This window comes from Solanum pennellii, chromosome 7 (assembly GCF_001406875.1).
Source record: "Solanum pennellii chromosome 7, SPENNV200".
NCBI classification, from domain to species: Eukaryota; Viridiplantae; Streptophyta; class Magnoliopsida; order Solanales; family Solanaceae; genus Solanum; species Solanum pennellii.
The window spans coordinates 71064911-71079374 of NC_028643.1; the positions used below are offsets into that span (position 1 = coordinate 71064911).

General features: G+C 33.1%; 1 pseudogene; it reads right to left on the bottom strand.

Annotated features, from left to right (window-relative positions):
- Positions 1-2679: 2679 nt before the first annotated feature.
- On the bottom strand, positions 2680-12137 carry LOC107025222 (annotated as a pseudogene).
- Positions 12138-14464: the final 2327 nt, after the last annotated feature.

A 14464-nucleotide genomic window follows, 5' to 3' on the forward strand; every position in this document is an offset into this window, starting at 1 on the left:
CCGATACGTAGGGCATGACATGAACAACAAGGACACAAATTCAGGACAAGTGTACAATAACAAGAAATTCAAATCACTTCAGAGCTCTATAAAGTGTTTCAATATGTTATTTTATGTTATAAGATCGAGATTAGGGTGCTTACCTCTCTAGATCTAAAATCATATGGGGTATCAACTTCGTTGGAGCTCATCTCGTGTAAGAGCGATGAGATACGGAGGAAGATGCTCTAAAACTGATGATGACCTGAAATTGACGACTAAACGAATCTTTCCATAGAGTGATTTGTGTGAGGTTTTCTTTATCTTGCAGATCTATCTCAACTAAGATTTTTACTCATCAATTTGAAGAGGTCTTCCTAGGTGCTGCTTTATGGCGATAGTGAAAAATTTTGACGTATAAGTGATTTTACTGGGAAGTTGGATGGGTTGAAGAATTCAGCTATGTCTAGTAGATTCTTGAGGGCGATCAAATGGCCGGCTTTCCATCGGAGAAGACGAAGCTTTATCTGGAGATTTGAGGAAAGTCGGCTGACCTTTTTGGGGATTCTATTTTCAAATGGGTTTCACTGCTTTGTTATTTAATTTTGTTGTTTCATTTTTCAGGTTTGGGCCTCTTTCGGGTCTCGTATACTTTCTTTCTTATTATTAATAAATCCACTTTTGAATTAAAAAAACACATGAGTTTCAATATACAACTCCAATATTATTAACCAGTGTTTATTTGTAACACACATGACTCCATTTTTAGTTTAAGTCAACTTTTAACCATGACAATTAACATTGATATATGAAAATTGTGTGAAAAAAGATCAAGATTATTCTTATAAAAAATTCAGGCAAAATAGGAGTTTTGTTAGGGTTTGCCTTGATTATCTACCATAATTAGATCTTTCTTTGGTGAAAAGGTTTCTTGTTGGAAAAAAATTCTTCCCTATTTAGTTGATCCTTTCTTGGAAGAGAGGTTTTGAATTTTTACAAAAAAAGAAAATATTTTCTTCTCATGCCAGCACACAATAACATCAACAATCCGATTCTTAAAAAGTTTTATGTAGGGGAAAGTATTCTCTCAATAAATTTTATGCATTTTTAATACAAGTTTCAACTTTCTTTCAAGTATGTAGGCTACTTGACCATACCAAAATAAACATTAAATTTTTTTATTTATATTTTCTTGTCTGATTTATCACCATCAAATTTTGCAATTACTAATTTTCACATGTCAACTTGTTATTTCGATACAAACACTTGTAATAGTTGCTTCTTTTGCTTAGCTTATTGAACGTGAGAAAATTTGAAAATATACTCCATCATACCCCTAATGTTTAATGTTTTCATTCTTTATTTTTTCTTAAAGGCTCGAAATCAATTTCCCAAAACTAAATCACATACACATTTGTTTTCCAGATCCAGACAAAGAAGAAACAAGTAAAGATATGGTACCTAACACAATTCAACCCCAAAAGTTACCTTACGAGGGAAGGACGGTCCAAGTCCATATAGCGTGAATCACCCGTGTGGGACTTTAACCACTTTAACAAAATAAAACCAAAACCCCTTTACCTGTCAAAATAAATATATATAAAAAAAGAAAACAAAAAAACAATTCACTCAAACACCAAATGGTTGTTGGGTATGTAGCAAGAATTGATGGGAAATAGAGGGAAAAAGAGAAATTTGAAAAGTTGAGAACTTGAAGAGTTGGAAACTTGAAAAATCCTTTTTATGCTTTAATGAAAAGGCATTTGTCCCTCATCCGTGGTGGAAAGAAAAATAGGAGAATTTAAATACAGAAACACTCCTATTAATTGTTAAAAGGGTTGGAAAAAGGGACCCCCCTTACGCCGTCATCGCTCGTCTTGGCTTGGTACGGCTACGGCTACGGCAAATGATCGAGAGATTATTTTTGGACAAAGTTTGTTTTAATTATTTAATTAAATGGGCAAAAATATTTTCAATTAATTAGTTGATAACAGAAGTTGAAAAATAACCGAAATATTTCAACTTTTTAATTGACTAACCCAACCCGACTTGGATCCGCGCGCAACCCGTTTTATTTGAACTTTCCCATTTTATTTAAATTTTCCGCGATGACTGTTCTTAAAGGTTGCAACTTTCAGGAACAGCCAATACCATTTGAAAGGTTGCAAACTTTCATTAATGGTCGTGTGAATTCTGAAAGGGTTGCAACCTTTCGGAACCTATTCTTCTTGCCTATAAATACCACTCATTCTTCAGAATATTTCCTTACGAATATTCTGATCTTCTTCTGCACACATTTTTCTTTGTCTACTTTTCTGCTGTGGATTGGTTCACTGACAATAGAGTTTTTGATATCTACACTCTACTAATTAAGATCATTTTGTCCTGTGAGGTTATATTCCAAATCAAACCTCGGATACTAGAGGGGAATAATTTCCTTAAGAGGACACTATGAGTTCAATGGACTTGATCTTTTTCCAATTTAAAAGGTTTTTTAGATTCTGGTACATTTTTTTTAAACAGATTTTAGTTTTTGTGAATTAAATTTCTGTTCATCTCTCTTACTGGTTCTATAAATTTCAGTTATTTCGTGTTTTTGAACAATTTATTAGAATCAGTAATTTCTGATTTTATAACACAAATTGGAAACAATGGTATACTAAAGAAAACAACAAGTACATATAACTTAATTCCAGCTGAACATAAAGGCACAATTCAGCACACAACAGAGCAAAAGTGTCATTTTCAACAGTCGAAAAGTTAACTTAATTAAAAGCTACTCAGGTCATGCTTTGTTGTTTTTTTCTGCAGAACAAGTTCACTTCTTTCCCTGAATTGTTGTGTCCTGCATTGCATTCTTGATAGCTGATACTGTCTTCATTCAGCGGAAAATAGACGTTCATAAACATTGAAATGTAGCACCTGCAACATCCATGTCATTTGGTGGTCATCCTACAAAGACATAGAGAAGTTTTACAATTATACACATGAAGTTGTGACAGTAGTTGAAAAGATCTTATCGAAGATACATATTTAAGGTCCTCTAAGAAGGGCTGATGAACTCACTCGAAGAATGTCCTTAAAGGTGTTGTCAAATAGCTGAGGAGGAACTTTGCTTATGAATGCCTCAGATGGCCTGTATTGTGAAGTTTGATCAAACAATAAATCCAAGAGAGATATAGATGATACTTATAAAGAAAATACAATTATACATACAACTTGAGCAGTAAGGACGGGAATGTTTACCCGATGAACTTGAATACTTCTGAAAGACTAAGAAAACATTGTATCACATACATTAGATGCAGCAAACAAGGTTTTTCAGTAAGTTTCTGTACCACTAGGTACAAGACCTGTACTATCGAGTAGAAGCGTTCAGGCGTTGCACAACAATAGGACATTCCTTTCTCTTGCATCAGAATTTTCATAACTATGAGAGTTGCAACCTGTGTGGATGTACAACATTCATTTCATATGATCCAAGAAACAATATAGCACCATAAACCAGAAAAATCATTCAGAAACACTATATATAAAACAGAATGGAAAATCAGGAGTGATGCTACCATAACCCAGAAAAATCATTCAAAAACACTATATATAAAACAGAATGGAAAATCAGGAGCGACAAACATATCACACGTGCTAGAATGGATGCTTTAGAACAAGATATACCATGTGGCTTAGATGCATACAAGACAGAGTCAGGGGAGAAGAAGGAAGGTCATCAAACACCATTCACCAGATATTACACTGTATGTATAAGATAAAAATTATGTTTTATGTATATATAATAGATATTGAATGTCATTGACTTTTTCCTATGTTCACTTATTTATATTTTACGCTTATTAAAATTTGTCTTAGTCTCATAAACTATTGAACTTTATTCACATATTCCAAATTTTCATTCGAAATACGTGTTTATTTAGATAATACAGATACATTCTTCTGATGAATAACAATAAAACTAAAATACATCATTCTGTGGTTACCTTAAAACCACTTTGAAGAACGTAGATGAAAGAAACTTGTTAGTTCAGAGCTGATATAAAGTTTTGATGATTTAACAAACTTAGAAGGAATCAAATTCTTGTTATTGTGACTGCTGACAGTGAATGAATGATACACTTAGTGTGAGGTATATTTGTGTGTTATCATCAAAAAGGGGGAAAATGTTATATTTTAGGTGTTTTAATGATCCTCACAAATACTGGTATATGTGCTCTCGTCCAGATTCAAATGAGGTACAATTATAAAGATGTCATGTCAGGTGGTAGGTGAAAATTGCAGTATCCTACACCAGTAGGAATAGCGGACGAGATTGTCTGTTTCGGTGTCTCACAAATGCAGGGACTCCCTGCAAAATGGGGCACAACTTAAAAAGTTTTTCGCGTCAGGAGGTTGGTGAAGCGTCAACATACTACACTAATCAGAATGGATGCAGTTATTTGTCCTACGGTCAGTAACTCTTTATGGTTGACTTAGTCAACATGACAAACAACAAATAAATTCATTCATTCAAAGAAGGAAGTCACCAGCAAGCTTCTCAAGAACTCATAAAGAAGTTTGCAAGGGACCTGATCCCTGTAAGATTGCTTACGTGAAAAGGTGACAAACCAGCTGTCAGAAAAGCTACTACGGTAGGTGCACAATTTTTCTAATAGCAGGCCTTCAGTCAATGGGAAGGTCTCAACGAGCTTGTGGTAATTTATATTATCTCTTTCCAACAAATACAAACTTAAGATTTGCAAATAAAACCTGGATTTTGTCTGAAAATTCATAAGCTTGAAAAGAAGGTCATCTTCAAGGAAGAACATTGCTCAACTCAACAAAATGATCTGATAGAGTAAAGAAGAGGCTTTGTTGTAATTAGAGTGTTGTGTATTATGTGGTTACATTGTAAATTTGATCCTAATCTATACAATATTCAGATCTTGTTTCGGTTTCTAAAAGTCTAAGTCATCTAGAGAGTTAGGTGATTTTGTGAGCAATATTGTCGTTGCTTAGTCAAATTCTAATTCATCAAGTGGTAGGTGATTTAGTGGGCGGTGTGGTATCCGCTTAGTTGAAGTCTAAGTTATATAGAGGTGATAGCTTAGTGGATAGTGTTATATCTGCTCTGGCTCGTCTAAGTAATAGGTGGTATTGCTTAGTGTAGAGATTAGCAGGCTAATCTCATTTTGTAAAATAACTTTTACTTTTGCTCTGAGAAGATTAGTAGAAGCAGTTTGAAAAGTCCTGTTGATACAGGTCATGGTTTTACTCCCTTGAACAAGGAGGTTTCCATGTAAAGTTATCTGTTCGAACATTACTTTCAGCACTTATTTTACCATTTGATATTTTAACTGGACACATATTTTTAGTTATTGTTCTTGCTGAGTGAAGGTACCTGGTCCTTGACTGATAAGTGGGCGCATACATTCCAACAGAACTCATAACTTCTAAGCCTACAATCATTACATAGCAGGCTAACCTTCAGTGACAATTCATCGCATAGATCCATACACTCCAGGCACAAAGGAACCATTCCCGTTCCAGGAAAAAGTGAAGGACCTTTGGTCCATTTGGATCATCAAACTGCACCAGCAAAGAAAATATCAGAATCATGAAGTAGGCACTTCCATAAATTTGAAAAATGATACAAATGTATGATCAGTGGTCAACTTACCAATACAAAATGCCACATGTTTTGCTGAGATAAACAATTCAAGAAATGTAGATGGCCATCAGCCATATTTATATGCATGTTATGTTGGTAAGGATGCTATAGATCGAACCTATTCAAGTTTTATAATACAGCCTAGATATACCTAACATCTTTTTATGGGGATCAATATCATGAATGCAGTTTGTCTAACAATAAACTTAATTAGAATTATAGAGCTACAACAAAATCAAACCTGAATAACCAACAAAATGAATCGTACCAGTCTATTCTAGAAGTTATTACTCAGTTTTTTAGTTGTTTCGTTTTCCAACTTTAATGAGGAAGAGTAGGGGGAGGGGAAGTAAAAGATGATGGAAAAACAATACATTTGTTTAGTTCAATCCACTTTATCAAACAATTAGAGATAATTTTGATTACTCCACCAAAAAGAAAACAAATGACAGTTTTTTTTATTTATCAAAAATAGGATATCTGAGACGAGGTAGGAGTGACTTCGGTGGAAGACAAGACGCGCTCTGAACATGTGATGAGGAGATGCATGGATGCCATAGTGGGGGAGGTGCAGGGAAGTGACTATGGATAGATTTAGTAGAGGTAGAGGTAGACCGAAAGTGTATCGGGAGAGGTGATTAGACTGGACTCGACATAGTTGCAAGTTCTCGAGGACATGACCTCAGATAGGAAAGTGTGAAAGATACAAAACACGGTAAAAGCTTAGTTGCAAGTCATAGTAGTACTCTCGTAATTTCATATTCTTCGGTTTCTTTTGCTATCTATGGTTTCATATAGTCTGATTATAGGATTATTTTGTTTTAACACTGTTATGCTACTTTTTGTCGAGGGTCTATCGGAAACAACCTTTCTACCTCACCTCTGAGGTAGAGGTATGGTATGTATTTACTCTACCCTCCCAAAACCCATGAGATTCTATGACATATGTAAATTAAACAACAAAGTATAATCACTGAACACATTCAATCTTGAAGAAAACTGGAAAAAGTAAATCCATGAAATGAACGTAGTGACAACAGTGAAGAGAGTTGTTCAATGGCCGGATACCTTTGCTAGGGCACCGAGAACACCCAAGCTGGTGAGCCTCAAATATACCAAAGGCTTGTCGTCTCCACTAGGCTTGAGAAATGGGTAGAAATAACATGGTATTTTAGCTGCAAAATGAAATTACTAGAAGAGTTAACTGTTTCTCATACAAAAGTAAAAAACATTCTTTAAAGGCACAAAGTTAGAGTTTGAGATAAACTAGAGCATTACAAGGACATATTTCCATCAAAAAGAATTTGCAGGCGCATGATCTGCATTCTCACAGCAAAAATGATAATGAAGTTGAATTTATCTTTTTGAAAGACTTTCTTGTTTCACTGCAGGAAAGAATCTTTCCATATTCGTACAAAGACTTGATTCACTCTTACTAGTCATTTGGCCTTGACCTAATTTTCATTTCAATTTTATCATTTCATATACTGACTTACCTTCTATAAGCTCCTTTCTTGTTTCTGGATTTTTGGCCATAACCTGTAGAATATAACCATAAGGGAATAAGGTGGATACAAATAACAAAGTGGTGGAAAATTGGTGTCAAGAAATAAGCAATAACACATGATCAAAACTTCATTTCATGACGGCCTCATCTCAACAGAAGCTTGTTGAAAAGCTAGTTACAATTGAAAAATCATCTTCCCCCAGTATGTTAATTTTTGAGAATTGTATGTTGTTCATACACTTAACTGAAGTGAATATGCAGATCATTGCACCACAAAAGTAGATAACAATAATTAAGCATTCAATACTTACTTTCAGTTACTTGTATAGTGAAATGTTCTAATAAAAAACTTATAATATAACATAACATGAAATATCAGTTACAGTGAAATACTGTTATATAAAATGATTGTTGTAGAGAGGTCTGACTGTGATTAGAACTGTTGTTGGCCCAAACTATTTACTAATGTATAATTTAGGTGATTTTAGTATGAACCTGAATTTTATGGCTGTCAAGAAATGTGACATAAAAGGGGAAAACTGCACTTTGTTGGGTATGTAGCAAGAAATGATGGGAAATAGAGGGAAGGAGAGGAATTTGAAAAAGTCGAGAACTTGAAGAGTTGGTAACTTGAAAAGTCGTCTTATGCTTTAATGAAAAGGCAATTGTCCCTCATTGGTAATGGAAAGGAAAATAGGAGAGTTTAAATACATAAACACTCTTATTAATTGTTAAAAGGGTTGGAAAGAGGGAACCCCCTCGCGCCGTCGTCGTCGTTGCTCGCCTCGGCTTTGGCAAATGATCGAGAGATTATTTTTTGGACAAAATTTGTTTTATTTATTTATTTAATTAATTAAATGACCAAAAAATATTTTTAATTAATTAGTTGATAAAAGAATTTAACCGAAATATTTTCAACTTTTAGTTAACCCGACCCGACTCGGATCCGCGCACGTTTATTTAAAATTCCCGCCATCACTGTTCTGAAAGGTGCAACTTTCAGGAACAATCAATACCATTTGAAAGGTTGCAAACTTTCATTAATGGTCGTGTCAATTCTGAAAGGGTTGCAACATTTCAGAACATATTCTTCTTGCTTATAAATACCACTCAGTTTTCAAAATATTTAAAAAAAAAACGAATTTTCTGATCTTCCTTCTTCTTCTAAACACATTTTCTTCGTGTACTTTCCTGCTGTGGATTGATTCGCTGACAGTAGAGTTTTTGGTATCTACACTCTGCTGATTAAGATCATTTTACCCTGGGAGGTTATATTCTAAATCAAACCTCGGATACTAGAGGGGAATATTTTCCTTAAGGGGACACTGTGAGTTCAGTGGATTTGATCTTCTTCCAAACTAAAAGATTGTTTCAGATTCTGGTACGTTCGTTTCAAGTATTTTGTGAAATAAATTTCTGTTCATCTTGCTTACTGATTCTATAAATTTCAGTTACTTCGTGTTTCTGAACAATTTATTACAATCAGTAATTTCTGGTTTATATAACACAGATTGGTTAACACACTTCATATGGCTGTCAAAGAACAAAATCTTAAGTTGTGGAGAAGCTAACTAGAACTGATCCTTCGTTGAAAAAAAGCCTTGCATATTGCTGCTCGAAAAGGCTGGGATCCGGTTTGTTCTTTTTCTAATACAACAGCAATCATTTCTGCTATATGAATTCTCACTTTCCATATGGTATGTTCTTTTCAGATACATTTAGATATTTGTATCCTATCGAATTAAGGAACCATGACATATATGGTTAGTTAAAAGGTTCCAAACAACTTCCCTTTCTTAACGTAACATTTGTATTGTAAACCAACATGGGAAAGTACACTTGTTTGATGGGATATTACTAACCTGAAACAAAGCAAGAGCGTTACACGCTTGAGTTGACTCCTCCATAGATAACATTGGGGGTGACAACTTCCAATACACTGATATGACTTCCTGATATTCATAAGACAAACATTGTTTTCTTCGATTATCGACATGTCTACTTAGATTTCACAAATTGTTATGTGTTGTAGTGCTAGAATTGATAATACTAAGATGTCTGCTAACTTTATTAGTAAACAGGTGACCAAGACAATGCATATGTCCTTCAACAGTCTTTTTCCTATCTTTAACACTCTTCTTGAATGGCATGAAATAGCTAAGCAGGTGTCAACATCAAGATGTTTCTATGGCATAAACTCAACATAGATGGCTGCAGCAAAGCTAATCCAGGTAGTGCAGGAGGAGGTGAAATCAAACCCAACCCACCCAACCTGTTTATTGTAACCTGCTCATTCATTAGCTCAACCTATTTCAACCCATTAAAAAAACATGTTAGAAGATATAATTTATTATGAATGTATTCTCTCTAGTCATCTAACCTTTTAAATCAGATGATCACATAATTTAACATGCATGGTATTGAACATTTTCTCTCTGTAACATTTCAAATGTTTTGACTAGAGCTCACAAAGTTCTAACATAAAACTCTATAAAAATCCAATTTAAGATTATTCAACAAAATGTAAATCCATGAAAATTAAAAGAGGTATACCAACAAAAGCATTGAAGGTGTTCCACAGCAATGGAGCTAGATATTCACATGTATCTCGCTTCTGAAATATATAGCAAAATTCACCAACTCGGAATATAACAACTACAAGCACTTTAAGAAGGTACAATAAACGGAGTAATAATTTGTTTCACCAAGCTTTTAGAATCTGCATATTGTGAATATTGCTTTTTGTCAGACATGCTTCAGGAATAAATATATTTAAAGAGAAACAACTTGTGCCAATATTAGACAAGCAATTTGTATTTTACCAAATTAGCTTGGACAGACAAGTAATTTGATTGACAGACAAGTAATTTGATTTTGACTCAATTCTTTTCTTTAGCTTATGATAGCTAATNTGGGGCCGATTGAAGGAGGGTTGGAGCGAAACTTGAAGCTGAAGAGCAAAGGAATTGCAGCTAGTTTTAAATATTTGAGGAAAACTTTGGACAAAAAGTGAATTTTCATATGAATATTTTAGGACATTTTGTTCGAAACATATGTCCTAATAATGTTTTTAGAAATTTTAGATTTCCGAGTCTAAAATTGCCATTTAAAGTGATTAGACTTATAAAAACATATCAACTTCTCCTTTGCATTAAATTAGGGTCCTTAAATTGGTTGTTTGTGCACTTCACCTCAAATATACTTCGCTAGTGAGGTCTATGGGTCGTAAACAAGATAATGAAGGTGCACTGCAAAGCTTGAGTTTGACGAAGGGAATCCACAAACCGTAAAAGTTTCTACGAATCGTAGTTTGGATTCGTGAAAGAAGTTCTGAGACTATGAATTCTTTGAAGTCTACGAAGGGGGTTGACGACAGGTAAAGGAAAGTCACATCATCCCTTAGAATCAAGGGGTGCAATTGGTACAAACGGTCGGTTACTGCTCTCACTTGTTTCTCCCTTTCAACATTTTTCTCCTTTATGTTTCTAGTAGGCATTAATTAGTAAGGGTGACACCCGTTGTTCCTTGGGCTCCTGATGTATCCCAATCTCGATTAGTCCTTAAATCATTCTAACACAACTCACTAGTTGGATGTTGTTAGATTAGAATATTTTCAAATCGAGGCTCTTACTTCAACTCAGATAGTCCACTAACCTGGTGGATTAGACTAACCTATATTGCCAAACAAAAAAGGAGGGGTGGGGTGGGGTGGTGGTTCTTCTATAGGCATAGAAATTGGATGGATGATCTTTATACAACTTAGCGAGATTCTAGGCGTTTCAAAGAGTATTGAGCGTCTTTTTAACAAAATTAATACAAATTCGGTCAAACCATATGATTTACATACAAATTCGATTAAAACATATAACTAACTTATATATAATTATGTTGTTGTATGTATTTTATTTGTTGTTGAATTAATTTTTATGTCATGTGTATTTCAATGTATACAATTTATTTATGTCTTCCTCTTCGAGTTTCAATATGATATTTCAATGAAAACCACCTCTCTAATTGAAATTTTGATACAATTAACTCCAAAGGATATCATCAATAGTTTGCGGAAAAAACTCAATCCAAATAAATAACAATTTTGTGAGAGATCACTTCGATTGGTTTGTCAATGAAGTTTTTTAGCAAAGTTATTGAAGCCTAAAATTAAGAAAAATGAAGTATTGCTTACTTACTTTGTACACAATTGATAAATAAACTTATTTAGTAATCAAATAGAAATTTCCCTCATATTGATAATTAACTTTATAATTTTATTTGTATATCTTAAAATTCCCAAAAGTACTTGTAATCATCATCCTATAACAATAACAATTATTTATTTTATTGAAAAAATTAGATGATTGTATTCATGTTACTCAAGAATTGCATTAGTAATCTGTCTACTTATAGAAGTTACATTCCTAATTTTGATTATTGACAAAATTAAATAAATTTCTCTTTTTAGAAAAATTGAAATGCTTACCCTCAGGCTAGCTTGTGAACCACTTAATTAGGGCTTGTATATGACCATTTTGGTACATATGATATATTAAATAATATATAATACGAGAAAACAATCGTATAAGTGATATATATTAAGGACTAACAAAAATTTATCTAATATGAATTTAACGGTCTTTCTAAAATAGCGTCTTAAAAAATATCAGATCCATAAATTTCTTTCTCTTTATATCTCAAAAATGCATAACAAGCACATATATAGAATAAAAAACACGAACATCAAATGTATACAAATGAATTAAGAAAAATGTATATAAAAAATATTTTAAACATGCAATATACCTTGATGAGTTGACACATGACTTTTCCACGAAGATTATTGTCATGGAGTAACAACACCAACTGATTTGGAGTGAGATCATTTAAGTCAAGAGAATTTTGTTGCATATCCGCAGGAGAAGAGGAAATATTGCATACCGATCGCGATGATAACAATGTAGATTCAAGAAATGGTGACTCTGATGGATTCTCCATAAAAATTCGTAAGGGAAAACTTTTTCCTTTTGATTTTTTTTCAAATGAGAAAGAAGACAATAAAGAGAAACATTTTGACTCACTTATAACGGTGAAAGAAAAAAAGAGTTATTTGCTCAATTCTTTGGAAGAAACTTAGGAGATGGACAAATGTATAATTATATTTAATTTTTTGGCTTATGTAGATTCTTACAATTAAGGGAGAAAAGTTATGTTTTACAGTAGTATTTACTATTTAACCCCTTCTAATTTAAATGACACTCCTTTTATTTTTTACCAAAATGAATATTATTTTAGGCAGATATTTAAGTTTTGTATGTGTTGGTTTCAAGTTTTTATTTTTTTTTCATCCACCCCACAACACCCCTACCCACCCATCCCCATCCCCACAGCCCCACCCCATCTTTGCCCCCATCTTTGCCCCAAAAAGATTAAGTTTATTTTTTTAAAAAAATATTTTCAATTTTAAAATTATTTTTTACTTTCTAATAAAAATAAAATATAATTTCTCAAAAAAAAAAAATCATTCATAAGGAAAACACTAAAAAATCTCTTTCAGAAAATATTTCTATTCACCAACCAAACATGAGAAAATGAGTCAAAAATCGACTTGTTTCCATTAAAATATTTTCCATGAAACATATTTTCCTTCATACCAAACACACCCTTAGTGTCAACTTCAACACTTTGATACTATACATATCTATAGATTACAGAAGTAGATACATTTCTAACATAGTCACTTTGATAACTATACCATATAATTACTAATTTTTTTTATCATCAGAAATTGAAGATTCTAACTGCTACACTCAATTACATCAATTTCATGATAACCAAATAAATATTTGACTAAACAATTATATTATATAATTGCACTGATACTCAAATTCAATTACAAGATATGCTTCCAAACATTCAAAAGTAACATCTAAAATTATATTCTTACAATTTATTGTTTAGATTTGAAAAGATGGACTGACTTGAGACTTGAGAGTAGTTGATGTGTTGGTAGCCCATACTTTTCTTTAGCAAAAAGTCCCTTCAAGAATGACTAATAAACAAATAAAAAAAAATTAATCCACTTAATGCATATAACCTCTCCTAATAGTAATTGAAAATCACTTAAAAACAATGTGATAAACGAAATGAACCATACAAATTCTAGAATAATCGAGAGTTTCAGAAATAATGGTATGAAGCTAAATCCTAGGTCAAATTATTTACTTATAAAATGGACTAAAGCGAATGTTGTGATTCATTGCGGCTTATTGGTGTTCGAAAGAAGCCAATTTAATTCGGGGTAAACTGCTCGAGAGAGAGTTTATTCTCAGCAAAGTCTAGCTTAGTCACTGATTTACAACAGTTTACTATTAATTGCAATTACCCGGTTATTTACCTTAGCCCATAATCCTATCGATCACGACCCAAAAAATTCCGTCCCCATACTCGTATTAATTTACCGTTTTAGTTGATAATTAATTACAAACCCCCTTTGATATTTGACACTTGTGTCACCCTATAATTTGAATCATGTTTTCATTCATAAATGTCTTTTAGCTATGATTGACTTGAACTGATTTTCACTTGGCTACTTATTTATTCTCGAAACCACACCTTGTGGAACAATTTCAACCCTTGATTGGGTTATATTATTACTAGCAATCGATGGCACTTGACATGGAAGTAGTGTTTTGATAATCTTAAAAGATCATTACGGCACCAAGAACACTCAAGGCAGTTATCCTCACACACTCCAAAGGCTTGTCCTCGACACAAGGCTTGAGAAATGGATAAAAATAATGTGGTATTGTAGCTGCAAAAATAAGTTACTAGAAGAGTTAACTGTTTCTCACACAACAGTATAAAGAATTATTTCAGAAACTTGATTCACTTTAACGAGTAGTTTGGCATAAATTTCATTTCAATTGGTGTTTTTTCGAGAACTAACATTACCTTTTATGAGGTCCTTTCTTGTTTCTGAATTATCAGCCATAACATGAAGAATACTCACACAAAGATCAAAATTTTTAGTTCATGAAGACCTCATATAGAAAGAAGCTTCATCAAAAACCAGTTACAATTTAAAATCTTCACCGAGTATGTTAGTTTTTGAGAATTACATTTTGTGCACACACTTATTACTAATTGCCACTAAAAATACAGATTTAGCAGGAATTGAGCTATTGCCGCTAATTAATTACCGCTAAAGATCATTTTTGATGTAGTGGTCTTATCAGATATAGTTCATCAGATGAAGTGTATCTCTAATGCATTTCACTTTGATGTTTATAAACAACAGATTTCCAGTGATTTCCACGAACTAA